We start from the raw sequence: 17102 nt of genomic DNA on the forward strand, positions 1-17102 counted from the left end.
GTTAAAATTTTGGACTTATTCGTGCTGCATATTAATTAGTGAGTTTTTGTTTTATTCGCAAACCGCTATAGAAGAAAAGTTTGAATCTTTAAAATATAGCCCAGTGGCTGCTCTATCTCAGTCTATACCAGCGCCTATGCTATCCCATACGTAAACAGAGAGCTTTGCATACAGGCATGGGGGGAATTCACCGTACAGCCCCTGTTCACAGAGAACAAGAGCTGGGTGGGCATGCGTGCTTGCGTGCAGGCTCTCCTTCCCCGCCAGCTTTAAGGGCTCCGAGTGCCAGCTCAGCCAGCGCTGTGGATCAAATCTTGGCCACCAGTGAAGCAACTTGCGTTTCTTACAGTCAGATTGTCCCGGCATTCTATTATTCCATAACGTTTCGCTCCACAAATACTTCTTTGCATTTGTTCTGCTGACAAAGGCCCGGGGCTCCAGAATCGGTAGAAAAGCAGGAACAACAGAAAATATCAGGCACCGCGTGTCGAGTGAGGTGGGGGACGGAAAACGGGGGGTGGGGAGGGGGCAGAAAACAGAATGTAGTCTGAGCCTGATGTGCAATTTGCAGCAGTTCCTTGAGGGAGCGCTCATTGCAATAAGTGCCTCACAGAAGATGCAAATCACAAGTGTCCTTGGCTTGGCTTGCCTTTATGGAAATCCAGATGCCACAAGCTTTGGGGGGCTGAACTCAGACACAAAAGCTCATAAAACCCCCTTCTGCCTTTTATTTTTCTGCGATCAAAAATATTTTACCAGTACTTACTTATTTTTATTGCGAAAGCACCTCTACTTAACAGTGACAACTTGGACTGAAGACAGCATGAATACTGTAGGTCGAAGATTATGATCTTAGAGGAAAGAGAAAGCAACCCTGAGAATGTTTTTGCTAAAAACGCCGCATGTCACTAATCCATTTTCACAGAGAACACGTGTGAACCATAATTTTTTTCAGTTCAGTAAGCCGTGGTGAACATTGATGGAGGCTTAATTTCTTACAGAGTATAAACCTTAATGGCTATTCCAGTTGATACATCAGGATTAAGTCGTTTCTCATTATTTCTTTCCCTATGGTTTCCTCGAATTTCAATTCCTCTTCTGATTTATGACAAAGACTTGAACCATTCTAAATTATCTTTAAAGTATATTTTTTTCCTCCGTGTAAACTTGAGATAGCTACTCTCATAGGCTAAAAGCAGTCTCTACTGTCTGCGAATGAAGTTTAAAGGCAAGAAGAAAAAATGCAGCCCAACTCAACAGGTTGCATTCAGATGGATACGGTGCAAGCGTGGGTTCATACACGCAATCAGACAATCTCTAAAGTCCATAGAGGAAGGAGGCAGCCAGGAAAATCACACCCGAATGAAGAGTAGTCACAAGCAAGCTGTCACACAGAGAGGTGAAACGGCACGTGGTCTGACCACACCCTACAGTGTGCAACGCTCAAGAATATATGTTCACTTTTCCACTTATTCATTCTCTGTCTCCTTTACCTCCCACACTTACCCTGAAACATTTGTTCAAAGTTCTGTGCAGGATGAAAACGCCCATATGCAGGCCCCTGTCTTCTCGGTAGAGGAATTCAGGAGACACACGGAAGACATCCTGCCGGCCTCTTTCTGCACCCATTCCCACTGGCCTTATTTTCCACATCCAATTCACTCTGGGCCAGCCAAATCCTGCCATTGGATTAGGGCTCTACTCTCTCTCTCACTTACCCCACCAGAATCCTCAAGGCCTTATGGGCAATGTTTGTATGAGAAGCAAGGCATGTTTTGCTAGAAGATGCTATTCCTTGACTCACCCCTGACCTTTGTAATGTGCTCATCAGAGTCTCTAGAGTCCATGTGTTGACATCCTGGGCACGTCTGCCTAGTCTTCTCCCACATGTTTTCTACAAGCTTAAGATCCACCCTAGCCTAACTCACAGAACCCCATCGATTGGGCAGATGATGGACATCAGACACAAGCTGAGCTGGTCAGATCTGCTTCCTGGAGAAGTCAGCCGGGAGCATAGCTGACAAACCGCCTGGGCACTTTTCATGTGTAGAGTCCATACCATGGCGGTTAGGAGTTTGCAAAGCAGTTCTCTATACTTGGACCATAGGTGGGGAAGGCCCGTGATGGAGAATGAAGCAAATGCTCAGAAAGCAGAGACAAGAGAAGAGAGAAGGAAGGCCCAAGGTCTCTCTAGGTCTTCCAGAATGTTCCCAAGTCCTGAATGGATTTATGCCCCTGAATTTTGTCATCTGTCTCCATACTACTTCTAAAGAATCCCTTTCCATTTGTGGAAAACAGCTTGGCTCTTAAAACACACACCATCTAAGCACCACTCTTGAACTGAGAAAGGGAGCGCTTTCTCTTCTAGTTCATGGTCAGCTTCTCCCCACTGACTGAAACATTCAGCTCACCAGGCTTTATAAATTGAGTCCGTTCTGGAAAGACAACAGTACCTTTAAATCTTTGCATTTCCCAACCACCGTTAGACATTAGCTCAAGACACAGTCAAGACACTACACGGCACAGAAAGGGTCAGTGTGACCACAGAAGCAAGCAGCTCCTTACGATTTGTCTATCTTCTACTTGGAAAAGGAGGAGGTTCTCGATGAAGCTAAGCAAAAGAAATTTTATGCATATCCTTATATATATATTATATTTATGTATATAGAGCATATATTGTATAACATATATTATATGACATTTATTTATATAATATAAAATTAACATAAATACATATGTTAATATAAATATAAATTATATAATTATATTCATATATTTTATTGTGCACACATGCGCATACACACACACACACAGGCACGCACGCACGGACGCACGCACGCACGCACACTGAGAATTCTTTTGGTGAAAATAGATAAAGGTAATTGGGAAAAGGTGAAGCAGCCTGATAAAGTAGGAAGAATGCAAATCTCGGTGATTTAGCACTAATACAGGAACATGGGGGCTGGGGAGAGGACTCGGCAGTAAGAATGCTGCTGTCTCAGAGGTCTGGAACACAGTTCCCAGGACCTGATACCTCACAACTGTCCATACCTCCAGTTCCAGGGGCTATGGCGCCTTCTGGCCTCTGCAGGCTCCTACGTGCAGATACTGTACATAAATTCACACAAGCAAATACAAACAAACATAAATTACAAAACAGATCAACAAATTTTTAAGAGGAAGCTGAAAAGACAGTTCAGCGGTGAAGAGCACTGACTGCTCTTGCAATGACGTGTTCAGTCCCCAGCACCACACTCCCAGTGACTGTAACTCTAGTTCCAGGGCATCTGATGCTCTCTGCCCTCTGCAGGTACCAGGCGTACCTGTGGCACACAGACATAATACTCATACCCTTCAAAACATATAGACATTAGTATAATATTCATCTTTTCAACTTACTTATTTTTAATATTTATCATCATTTAATATTTATCAGTATTTTACTATTAATAGTATAATGGGATAATATTTTAATGAGTCCTACTGACAATTTGCTGGGGCCGACTGAGGAAAAGCAGCACTGTTTAATAAAAATCCACCTAAATGCCGCCATGGTATCTTCCTACCCTAGGATTAAGCAAGGTATATTTATAAAATGTATGAATCTTACAGGCTTTAAGGATCACTTGTAAGTCCCTTCCATAAATAACCCCAAAATAATATTCCAGAGATCATCAGTTATAGGTGCAGAAGTTAGGGAATTAAATATTATCCTTATATAATTTTACTTTCAATCTCTAATGGGCAGACAAATAAGGAGAAGTTAGTAGGGGTTCTAGCTCAGCAGAATTTGGTTTCTTTTTCAGTCAGTTTTCCACTGCAATAATGAAATACCTAGACCTGGGTATTAATAAAGAAGGAAGGTAGCAGGGTTTGGTGGACTATTTGTATAATTCTATCACTAGAGATGTAAAAACAGGTGGATCCTGATTTCAAGGCAAGCCTGGGCTAATAATTAGACCTTGGATTAAGAGACAAATAAGTAAATATCAAGCAAATAAATAAGTGGACGTCTATTTCATTCATTTAACTTCGTTTCAGAAACTGAAACCTCAGTGTCAAGTGTCTTATTGGCTTCGCCTCTGTTGAAGACCTTTTCTGCTCTGTCACTTCAGAACAGACTGTATGTGTGAGGGGAAGAGATTCTGGAACAAAGGTTTGCTCTTTCAAACAACTCCTTTGAGAAGTCACTGTGGGAAGTCAACTGTAACCACTGTTGTCCTCAGTGACCTTCACTGTCCATTGGGTCCCATCTCTTAGATGTTTTACAACATTGCACTCTGGGAATCAAGCTTCAAACATATGGCCTCGATGAGGACAGTCTACATTCAAACAAGAGCAGTAAGCCTGGTTCCTAGTCTACTGCTTGTATTATCATCATTCAGACTTCTATGGGAGCTGAGGAGAGAGTCTGTAAAGAGCTTGTCTCACAAGGATGAGGACTCACACAGGGGCCTGAGGCTGTAGCTCCAGCCTTTTTGTAGAATCAGGAGGCGGAGGCAGGAGAAGCCGTGAGTGTAGACGCTGAAGACCAGCCTACACCAGGAAGAAGGATGATCTGACTACCTCTTGAGGTGTCCAGCTGGTTCGCTTACGTCTTACAAGGGATTTATTCGTGATCGTGTTGTATACATGCATGTGCATGTGTGCCTGGTGAGGATGGAGGCAAAAGAGGGTGTCAGACCCCTCGGAGATGGAGTTAGAGCTGATTGTGAACTGCCTGGTGTGGGATCTGGGAACTGAACTTGGGTCCTTGGGAGACATGTATATAAATCAAGCACACAGATAAATCCACCGATGGCTCCATAGTGAGGGTGGGGACTGTCAGGGGCTGTGGAAGTGAGCCAAGTGGAAATGAACTCTCTCTTTCCTTGTTCCAGAATTAAAATGCTACCAAATGTCACTATCTTTGGCCTTGAGCTGCACACCCAAGGCGCAATAGAGACAAACATATTTGTTCCCTGTCCCCAACAAACTCAGAGGCTAAGTAAGTAGAGAAGGCATGTAATCAAGAGAAAAGTTGCTGACTAAATATAAAAGTAAATATTGAGAGAGCTGTTTTGATGCTTATGAACAGGAGAAATGACTGACTATTCAGGGAACCCAATAGACCAACTTAAAGGGAAATCACACAAATTTATTTATACGGAGGAAAGAGCCAAACATGACAACGAAGACGCTTGTGAGAGCGCACGCCCTAATCACAGAAGCCTCCATGAGGAGCAGAGTTTGAAGCCCACTTTAAAGGGGGAAAAAAACTCTAGGCAGAGGTTCAGCATTGCTGCCCATCCTGAGCTAAGAAGGTAGAGTATGTCCACCCACACACACACACACACACACACACACACACACAGAGAGAGAGAGAGAGAGAGAGAGAGAGAGAGAGAGAGAGAGAGAGAGCAGTCAGAATCGAGGGGAACCATGAAGTGTCCCATGAAGGAAGGAGGTGAGAGATAGGGCTCTAGGCATGGGGTGACTAGAGTCCCAGGCTTCTCTGACTGTCAGCTTCCTAGCAGAGCACTGGCTCACATGTGCCTTTACCTGAGACTCCATGTCTACAGACATCTTCCATTTCAGCTCATATCTCTATAGACCAAAAGCCCAGCCTGGCTCACCTGGGATGCCTCTCCTCAGGGTCTCACAAGACCAGAATCATGGTGACAGCTTTCTGGGGACTGTATGTCTGAGATTCCTGTCTTCTTGTTGTCTGCAAGCTGGAGGTCCACATCCCCTCCTTTGGGTTCCTTGCTTGCCCTCGCATGTCTCTCTCCAGCTTTAAGGCAGCTGTGGTGTGAAGTCCTCTTCCCACTCCACATCTTCGTGATTGCTATTGCAAACAGTCAGAGGAAACACTCATGTGTTTGAAGGGCTTCTGTAACTACATCTGTCCCACTTGGAAAACCTCTCTTTATGTTTGCAAAGTTCCTATTACCACAAAATGGACTCCATGTTTTGTTTCTGGTTTTGTGGGCTGTTTATTTCATTTTTGTATGTTTTGTTTGTTTGTTTGTTTGTTTTGATTTTCAGGTTTTGTTTGCTTCTTTTTAAGAACGGCATTACATATAGTTGGGTGGGTAGGGAAGTGAGGGGATCTGGGATGGCTTGGGAGAGGGGAAGGAATATGATGATAATATATAGTGTAAAAAATTTTAAATTAAGTTTCTGTCCCATGTTTTCCAGTTTGCTTCTCCGTTACTGTGATAAACACCATGGCCAGAAACAACTTGGGAGGAACTGGTTTATTTTCCTTATACTTCCATGTCATAATCTGTCACTCAAAGAAGTCAGGGCAGGAACTCAAGCAGAAACAGACTCAGGCAGGGGCCGAGGAAGAGAACTGCTTACTGACTTGCTTTCAGTCTGCTTTCTTATAGCTCCAAGGACCATCTCCTCAAGAGTGGCACTGCCCATAGTGGGCTGGGTCCTCCCACATCAATCATTAGTCACAGGCTTGCCTACAGGCAGTGTGATAGAGGCAATCCCTCAATTAAGGTTCTCTCTTCCCAGATAACTGTAGCATGTGTCAAGTTGACAAAAAACTAACCAGCGTGCCATGTGATGTATCACAAGCCTGGGAGCAGCACTAGAGAGCAAAGGTCAGAAGCCATCTAAAAATCTGTCTAACACAGGGGTCTGGAGATAGACTGCAATGCAAATGCTGACAGGACTATTAACTGTCTCAGGAGCTGGAGCATGTTAAACAGATGTCCCCATCGCTAACAGGACAATGACAGAAAGTGCTCAGCTCAGGTTTGCTGCCTTTCCTGAAACACCGTCTGCAGAGTGCCCAGCGGAACACAGATCGCTTCCAAGCTCAACGTTAACTATTGTGTTGCGAAGGAATTTGGACTATTTTCTATAAAAGAAGTAATTTTGCATGGGCTTTGTATTCAATTTGGAGCTGGAATGTGGCTGTTGGAGGGATAATAAGTGTCAGGGATACGTGAGCCTACCTTTTAAACCCCACCAGCAATCCCTTCTTACAAGTGAGTTTTAAATCTGTTGCTGTCCTTTAGTAAGCGTACTCGTGCTTTACACTGAGATAGGAAGGTTTTTCTAGTATAACATATATCTGTGCAAAGTGGGAGACTGTAAGCACAATAACCAAACGAGAGTCCTGTCTGCTCTCCCGGGTTCCAGTCTGCCTGAAACCTCTACGGCTCAGATGTTCAGACATCTTTTGGCAAGTGTCTCTATACCACGATTTCCTTATCAGACAATAAACACAATACTGGACCTGTAGGAATTAGTGTGAGGATTTCAAAAGCAGTAACTGTAACATGATTAGCTGTAAAGTACTTGAAACAGGTACCTGGCTCATAGCTTGCACTCAATCAATGTCAGCTGTTATTATATAGAGAGCGAAACAGGCCTAACCTCAGATATTAATGTCAGGCCCTCCTCTGCACATGGTTTTCACAGACATGATCACAGTCTTCTGAGAGTTCTAGGTTTGCCAGCTTCCTAAGTAGCACTAATGAGGTCTTGCCTAGATACAGTCTGCAATTTCTGCAGTGAATCTGGTTTATCACATGTATTTCATCCGTTTGATGTAAGCACAAACTGAATTTGGGAGCTGATGCGGATCTATTTTTTATAGTTGGTGATGGTAGGCTTTGGTTATACGTATAACGTCCCTTCTCTTCCTTAAATCTCCAGGAAAAGGCTTTGCAAAAGCTGCTAATCCTTTAACTACTTAATAGCAGTCGGCTCCCCTCGTACAGAGCACTGTAGAGTTCACACACACATTTCCAGGATTCTTGCTGGATCCATCCACTCAGTGTGGTGGAGGGAGAAATGACAACATTCAAAGGGAGGCGTGTCCTGGCTCATAATGAACCTCTTTCCTACCCCTGATAGAGGCTTTTGACAAAACCCAGAGGACAGGAGAAGGGGGGGGGAGAAAAGAAAGAAGCAGACTACAGGAAGGTTGTCAGCTAAAAAGCACCTCCCACCCTAAATCTCAAAGTCAGTCTGTGAAGGAGATCAAGAATAGGAATAATATCACAGAGGCACAGAGCTGAGACCAGAAAAATGTATGAACTGCAACAGTGTGTTTCCCACAAACCAAATAGAATAGAGAAGCAAGACCGGCTCCATAGGGGAAGGTAGTGGGAAGACTTGAGACCAGTGACCCCATATCTCTGCACAGAGGTTGAGAGGAGACTCAGAAGCCCAGGAATCCTTCAAACATTTTGATTAGAGAGAGCCTGGTGCTGGAGAGAGCTACTGGAGAGCCAGACTGTAGAGAAAAGGACATTCCGTGTTCCAGTCAGCTGTGTCCTTTATTTGCGTGGGAAGGGCCACAAATCACTGAGGAAATCTGGCAGAACGTGAGCAGAACGAGTGGCCCCACAGAAATCAGTTAATAGGAAATGAGGAGGTACTGGGAATGTTGTCCTTTGCATCTGTATAAAAAGAGACGGCTATTTTTTAAAAGCCAGATACAATGTTTAAAAGAACCAAAGAGACCAAAGAGTAGAGTGGATACATTTGCCGTCTCAACTGATTGGAAAAGAAGAGGAGAGAACTGGTTATGGACGAGTAGAAAAGGATTCACCCATAGGCATGCCAATGGAGCAGTAGGCACGTCAGTGGAGCTTCTGAGCCATGAAACAGAGGCCCCTGAAATAAAACAGGGGAGAAGAAATAGTCCAAATCAAAACAAGAGTTAAAGGTCACGCCACAACCTGAAGAAGAGATGGAGACTTCTGATTGCCAAGATGGGACTGTCACCAGGGAGACGTAGCATCTTGTCTGAAGACACTGGAAGTCTGACCACAGAGAGAAAAGCAGACGGACTGTCGCCTGAAAGTACAATGAGCTCCCTAATAAGAATGGCTTTTGTTTGAAAAATAAAACCCAAGATCCTCCATGATTCCACAGCTCTTGTAAGTTAAACACAGGAGATAGTTTTAAGGAAGTCAATTGTTTGCTTGCAAGCATTATTTACTAAAGTTAAGCAGTTCTTTTTATTTCTTCTTATTAAATTCCAGTAAATGTAAAATTGCTTTTAAACTTGACGGTAGGTTAAGGAATCACTAGAGCTTGGGACGCCAGAGTCGCCATGGGAGCATCCAGAGTTGAAGAATGAACCAGTAGAGCAGAGAAGGGGAGGGCATACGTGAAAGCAATCTGCCTCTGTGGTGATTTGAGGGCAGCGTGTGAGGCTCAGGGCATCCCCCTGGAATATCTCTTCATTGAGTGAAGCTCACTATGGGTTATAAATTCCATGATGTTAAACATGGGCAATTCTAAGTGTTTGCCTTTTGAAATATAAATATTGTACTGTACTCCTGGCAGGATTAATGCATTAAATCCCTCACACCTTAGCTGGATGCTTGTCCTCAGCAATAGAAAACTGTCCTCAAGTTCTACTCAACATTGTAGTCACCAGGGGAACTTAAAACATATATACACATTCACACGGGCCCCAGTAGACATATAAAAGAGGAGGTAACATTATAGTAAAGCAGGAAAGTGTTGGACCGGAGAGCTTTGGGTAAAGTTATTCTTCTACCTCTAATGACATTAACTCACCAAGGTTTCTTGTACTTGGCTTGCTTATAAAATGAGGATAGTGGTACCAGTTCTGCAGAAATCCGGAGGATTTAGTGAGATGAGGACTATACAGTGGCTGGTACTCACTAGTTGCTTGAGGAGCAATGATGTGCCTCCTAATTTTATTTAAAGAAGCATCAGAAAACTCTCAGAGCACCTACTGTTCATACCGTCTTCCGTGTAAAATAGTTCTAAACACCGAGTCAACATTCTCAGACTGCATCAGCCATCGTCAATCTTGCTGGCCACTCCTCCGGTGACATTAACTGCTAATCCTTACTCTTCTAAAAGCTGTAGCTGCTTGAAGTGGTAAGTGTCTTTGTTCCGATGTGTCATGGTTACAGAAGGACTCAACCCCAGGCTCACAAGGGCTGCTCCTTTTGAAGTTCATCCAGAGAAAGAAAAACCACACCCAAAGAAGAGTGCTCCAATTTAGTCATGCCCCGAGGATAAATAAGCCAAATCTGGGGTAAGGCACAGTGGGAACAAGAAATTCAAGAAAACAGTGAATGAAAACATATTAAACCACAGCCATCCCCATCTTGTAGAGCCAGCCACTGAGTTGTTTTTTTTTTTTTTAATTATTTTCTAGAAAAGTGTTATGGCCAGATAAGATGAGCTGAATGAAAGACTCCTGAAGAAGGGCTTTACATACGAGGCAGGCATCCTCCGGATACATTCAAGCTACAGTGCTGTCTTCCTCACTTGTTACTGCGCTTCTGATGTCCCGCTGTCCTCATGGGGTTTAACTGTGCTCCAGAATAAGTAGTTGATGTTACAGCCTGTGAACATTACTCTTCTAAATAGCTCTAATCTACTAAGCTCCCTTTTTAGAGAGCTTGCTATATTAGCAATAAGCAGTTAGTGGGTAGCGTTCAGTGGCCCTTTCCAAAGTACACAGGTTTATCTGCTTTTCCAAGGAACTGTGATTTTAGAATGGCAGTTTATTTCCGTCAGAGAAGTATCTTCCAATCCTCCCTGGGAATGAGGGTGGAGTATAGCAGTACAATACTAGCTTGCCCAGGCCTAGTAAGAGGCAAACAACATTAATATATATACATATACATTAATATATATATACATACATCGGCCAGCTGGCGGTTCATACAATGTAGTCCCAGCTTCTCAGGAGGCTGAGAAGGTCACAATTTCAAGGGCAGCCTGGGTTATAAAGTGGGTTCAAGGGCAGTTTGGACAATTCAGTGAGATCCTGCTTCAAAATGAAAGGTAAAACCGGGTGCTGAGAACGTGGCTCGCTGGTACAGTACTGACCCTGCAAACACGAAGGTCTAGGTTCAATGGCCAGTTCTATAAAGCAGAAACTCTTAAAGTAAACAAAAGTTCCCAAAAACTGACGCCAGTGCCCATACCATTTTATTAGAGAAGAATGTAAAAATTGTGCTCACCTTAATATATTCTTTAAATCCCATAAATATAACAACTCAGAAATATACTGTATGCATTCCATAGGGCTTCCTACACGCACAGCCTCTTGAATAACAACGTCAGCTATACAAGCTCAAGATGGTTGTCAAGGAAGAGCCGTTACCTCTGAGTTAATACCTGGATCAAGTGGATGTGGTCAGGGAGAGTCTTACTAACGGAGGGAAGGAAGTTTGCGAGATACCAATTTGTTACCAGCCGGGGTTTTGCTAGGAGCAGAAACGGTGACCTGTGCCAAGGGGGTGGAACTGTTTGTGGGTGAAGGAGCACAGCCTTCACAATGAAGAGTAGAGGCGTGGGAGGAGCTCACAGTACAGTCGGGGCAGGTGACATAGATGAATGGACAGGAGCTGGCTACAATTTTAAAAGACCACAGAAAGCCCAGAGGTCAATGTCGTTCAGGGTTTGTTTTGGTTTTCATCCTTTCTTTTTTGAATCTGTTAGTTCTTTACTGACCTCTGGGCACTATTATGTTGTATTTTTTAAATAGCCCATAAAAATCCTTTTATTGATTTCTATTTGTGTTCACTTGCTATTCTCGGTCCAACCTTAGCCATTTTGGGGCATGTGAACTACTTCAGCAAACCAATGTAAGCTGAAAAGAAGAGTTCAAGTCAAGTGACTGTTAACGCTACTTTCAACGATGCCTGCTATTCACTCCTGTACCTACAGTCATATCGCCAATCTCAATTTTGTTGTTTTATCGTAGTGAAACATATACAACACAGCATTTTCCATCTGGAGAACTTAGTACACAGCTTTGTAGTGTTGTGTGTCCAATTGACACACTGCGTATCCATGGTGACCTCGCAGAAAACTACAGACCTTTACTCACTAAGCAGAAACTCCATATTCTATCTCCTAACTCTCCTGCAAGCTACCAGCATTTGATTTTCTGGATCCACAAATCTGAACAAACTACGTAGCCCACATAACTGGAATAATACAGTACGCTCTTTATGATTGGGTTGTCAAGATTTACCCATACTTTAGCATATGTTAATTTTTCCCATTTTAAGACTGAAGAATATTACATTGTGTATACAGGCTACATTTTAAAAATGTTTCATTTTAAATTATGTGTCAAGGTGAGCTGAATGAAATATTTGTGAAGAAGGATCTTCCATATGAGGCAGGCATCCCCCAGATACATTCAAACTGCCACCCTGTCTTCTTCACTAGTCCTTGTTCTTCTGATCTTCTACTATCTCCATGGGGGTTCCCTGTGCTCCAGAACCAACGCAGTCTACAAAAAAATCACTCTTTTAAATGGCTCTAATTGGATGCATTGCTCTAATGCACCGCTGATAGAAAAGGAAAATGACCCAACCACTTTGGAATGGTGTGGGATTTTCCTAAAAAACAAAACAAAACATGTCTATTATGTGATCTGGTTGTTCTGCAGTCAAGAGATGTGAAGGCATATGCTGTCATACATATTCAGGGGCTTTATTCATTGTGATCAAAAACCGCGGAGGGGGGAGGGGCATCCATCAACATCTAGATGGGTAGACAAATGTATTAACCCACTGCGGTTTATCCACAGAATGAAATCACGATTCAGCTTTATAAAGAAGACTATGGATACATTCTATATAAAGGCTACATCACAGAATAATGAATGGTTAGTGAAAGAAACCAGACTGGGAAAAAGTGTGTGTGATTCTGTTTCTGTACAATTCAAACAACTACAGTCTAATGCCCAGTAGTGGCAAGCAGGTCATTGAGTGATGAAGACACATAGTGAAAGGAGAGGAAGACCATAATGCAGTCTAAGAAACTTCAAAGGTGATAGCCACGGTAATTGTCTTATGTGCAAGGCTGTCATGAGTGTCTGGTCATTCTAAAACTTTATAAAATTTTGAATGTATACACAGTTTATTGCATATAAATTATATCTTAATAAAGCTTCTAAAATTATATTCCTGGTCAATAATAATAATAATACGAAATAACTATTAAAATGTGCTACAAATGTATATTGTTGAGTAAAAGCACTTGAATAAGAAGCATTGAGTGGGATTATTGCTTCCCATCTTGATTATGAAAAGTCAGAACATTAAGAATCTTTTATTGGAGTTAGACTGGGATGGATGCTGTGGTGCAGAAATGATGTTCAATGACTTTGATCTTAGGAGGATGGCCAAGAGAAATAGCTTGTCAAAGATCTACACTAACTGGAAGTGTTGAGGTTTCTGTCTCAGATGCCCCTCGCCCCCAAGTCTCAGGTGCTAAAGGCATAAAGCAAGTGCGTTCACGAGTTGAGTCTTTTGGATGTGATTGGGTCTGGGGAGTTCTACTCTTACCACTGGATTCCCATCATAATCATTATTTAGAGGGTCTTTAAGCAATGGACCTAGTTGAAGAAAACAGGTCACCTGTGTCCCTAAAGGATACATTTTGTCCCTCCTCCTTCATGCTCTTTCTGCTTCTTGGCTCCTTTAAGAGATGTACTCCAAGCACATACATGGCTAAGATTCTCAGATGCAAACTGGCTCACCATATAACGCCACTTAGTCTCACAGCTGACTTTCAACGGTTGGCACTATAGCATGATTGCACCACTAACAGAATTTACACATACCCTGCTATTGGCTCACCGGTGAATGTTGAACAAGTCACCTTTCCTTATTTAGGCTAACACATCTTGAGAAAATTGTGTCTACACAATGATTGAGGCAGGTATCAATCTATGAAACGCTGTATTCGTGAACCATGCGGTTCTTCTGAAGGACACCAGGGAAGTGAGTCTCCCCTGCCCCCATTCCACATATCTGCCCATCACAGAGCGTGTTCCAGTGGGCACAGGAAGCACTCATATTCTGTATTTGTGCTTAGTATTTCATCAATGAAGATTTGCCTTTGGGGAGAAAAGTCATTGACAGCTTGCTTGCTTTCTCCCTCCCCACCATCCCACACATTTTGTTTCTAGGCGTTAAACTGTCATATTCTTGCCCACTACTCATGGGCTCAAGCACAGTGGGGGAAATACAAAGGCTTTGAGTTTTAGATCACAGGTTCTTAGGGAGTTTCACTACCTTCTATCCTTAAGGAACTTGTTCAAAAGAAATGTGCATCTGGAATTGTCGGCTCCCTGTTGTCAGTGAGATTTTTTACCCCCAGGGAAAGCCTGGCTGATAACAATGAGTTGGCGCACGTATATTTAAAGCTCAGCCGACATTTCCAGCTGTTCAGTGTGTTTCTCACCAGCAAGCCAAGCCAAAGTTACTTTTAGGTAGCTTGAGTTTAAGGAGAAGAGAGATCAAATGCCTTTTGTTCCTAATAGGCTAACACTCCAAACACTGGCACCCTGGACCTGCATGATCAGGCACCCACAACTGTGCCTCTTCAACTGATTCCAGTAATTGAAAGGACACACACACACACACACACACACACACACACACACACACACACACACACACTGCTCTATCAGTTGAAGTCAATTACAAAAATGATCAATTCTAGAGAGCTTTTACCTATGCTGTATCCCATTCACAGACTTGTACATTAGGGTTTTTTCTTCTAAGGAGTTCCTGATAGTGTTTTCTCCATGTTTCTGTGTGTGCGTGGATGCATGTGTATACACTTCCGTGTGCATGTGTGTGTGTACACATTTCTGTGTGTATGTGTGTGAACGCATGTGTGTGCACACTCATGCTTCTCCCTGCTTATGTCCCACTGAAGACCATTGCTTTCTGGGACTGTAATAATCTGGTGAACATTCGCCTTTCTTCTGTTTTTCTGTAGAAATGATTCCATTGTTTCATTAGCTGGAAAGTCTGGATCTGATCTTTGGAAGAAGGACTTGGAACATAACGACCGTGCCTCTTAATGAAAAGATTAACAATGCTTCAGAGCTGAATAGTCCTGTATTCATTTAAAATGGACTTTGCAGTTTGCTCTCTTGGGAACATACAATACCAACTCTTGTCCTGGGTTTATATACCATTCCAATCTCCTCGCCCATGTTCTAAATAAAGGTGGTATGACTATATGTTTAAAATAAGAAATAATTCCAGTGTGCTACAGTTTTGTTTATAAAAATGAACACTAGACGTTTTCTTGGATCTTGAAAGCAGTGACATCCTATACTGATGCCCTTTCTGTAATCACAACACTAACCACTTCCAGCCCCTGGTATTGTGTTGCAGCTTGCTGATGATGTTTAGTTTTACACTTATTAAAGAACCATGTCCCGCTTGATTATCCCCGTTCCTGCACTGCTGGCAGAGCACAGACCATCTAGTCCACACAGGATTACACACACTTCCACTGATTTTGCTGGCCGAGCGTCAGTGATGTAGCTTGGCCAGGAATCCTCTGTCTGCCTTTTCCTAATTTGGTACTACTGTCAGCCTGTCCCTGACAGCACCGTGACACCCCACTCTCTTCTGTTTGCTCACCAGGGGAGGGGACATATGCGACCTCGGCTTGCTGCTGAGGAAATGAAGCACATTCATTTATTATGTGTTGTTGTTACACACAGATGAGAAAAGCCAAGACAAACAGTGACAGAGCATGCTGAACCCTGTAGGACATTGAAGGCATTCTTCCAGTCTAGGACTAGAGCCCAGCAAAACCAGAACCAATGGTGTGAGGTTCTCCTAACTCCCTTTCTCTTCCACTCCCCTTCCAAATTTGCATGAGTACCTCAGAAGGAAGACATTCAAATGAATCTTGGTGAAGGGACAGTAGGGCCTCAGCAACTATCTAGTCTAAAGGTTTTTCAAGTTGTCCTGAAGGACCCCAGGGAACCCTTCAGTCCCTGCCTGTTACTGGGTCCTCCTGGCTGTTACACCCCGCCCCCACCCCTGAACTCCAGCTGCCCTTCTGTATAATATCCAACCATCTTGGTTACCTGGCATTTTCTTCTGCTCTTCTTAGGGCCTCCTGGCTGCTGCATCTGGTTCTCCTCTCCCCCCTCTCCTCCCTTCCCCTCCTGAGGTTCCCCTCATCCTTAACCCTTCCTCCAGGCTGTGATTTTTGGCTCGCAGCTATCCCCACCACCAGCACCACACACACACCTCTCCTGGCTGCAGGTAGGTAAGCAGCTTCCCTGGCTTGCTTTTATACTGCTTCTTATTATTCACGGGGCACCCTGCTGTTGCCCGAAGTCCCCTAGCAGGCAGGATGCGTGAAAATGATCGTGATCACTGTCTTAGATGCAACCTAGACCTGCTCCACTTTGGAGTCCAGGAGGTCCTACCATTGAGCAGCAAGTGAGGAGAACGCCATGGCTCTGATACCAGGGATGCGTTGATGCTGTGAGGGCACTCGTGCACCTGAGGAGTCCTGGAATCTCACCTAGCCTTACTCTTACCCATTCTTGAGGCAACCAGGAAGAGTAGCACCCTGCAAAGAATTTACTCCTCAGGGAAGGAAAGTCTATGGGAGGAAAATAAAATGGGGGTTCTGGGGGGTGGGCTGAAAGGTGAATCAAATGCCCCATTGCATATCTTACAGAAAGCTGTAGAAACGTCTGATGCTGAGAAGCTCCAAGATTAGAGTGAGGAGAGATAACCCCTGAGCAATGGCCCTGCTGCTTCCTTGCACTTAGAGGCATGAAGGTTAAAACTCTCCAAACTAGGGGATGGGCAGAGACTCTGTGGCATTACCTGTATGAATTCAAAGGAAAGCTTTGCCCAAGTCACCTGTGGCATCTGTTTCTGTGTCAGGATGTCTTCCCTTCATGCTGGAACAGGGCAGAGGGTGAGTTACAAACAGGACGCTGTTCCTCTTTCTCCTTCTACCCCTGGCTCAGGAATCTCTCGCCTTTCTTCTTTGCCATAAATAACCTTCTTACCTTAATGCCCTGTGCTGGAGCTGCCAAACTGGAGTTTAAGAGGTTTACTGCTCTACTCGCTTTCCATTTGGGGAATCTTAAGATGATTCTTCAGATGAAAAGTTATCTTCTTTGTGCTTTCATTTGGACAAAGATGGAGTTCAAGGCTCTCTTAATGGCCCCACAAAGTGGTTGGGTGATGATTGGTTTCCTGGCATCCATGTGCAGGGAGATTGAGAAACTAACTTATGCTTAATTCTTCCTCAATCAAGCAGCGAGGTCAGGTGATGTGGCTGGTTAGGCGTCTCTGCCT

This window comes from Rattus rattus, chromosome 1 (assembly GCF_011064425.1).
Source record: "Rattus rattus isolate New Zealand chromosome 1, Rrattus_CSIRO_v1, whole genome shotgun sequence".
Lineage (NCBI taxonomy): Eukaryota > Metazoa > Chordata > Mammalia > Rodentia > Muridae > Rattus > Rattus rattus.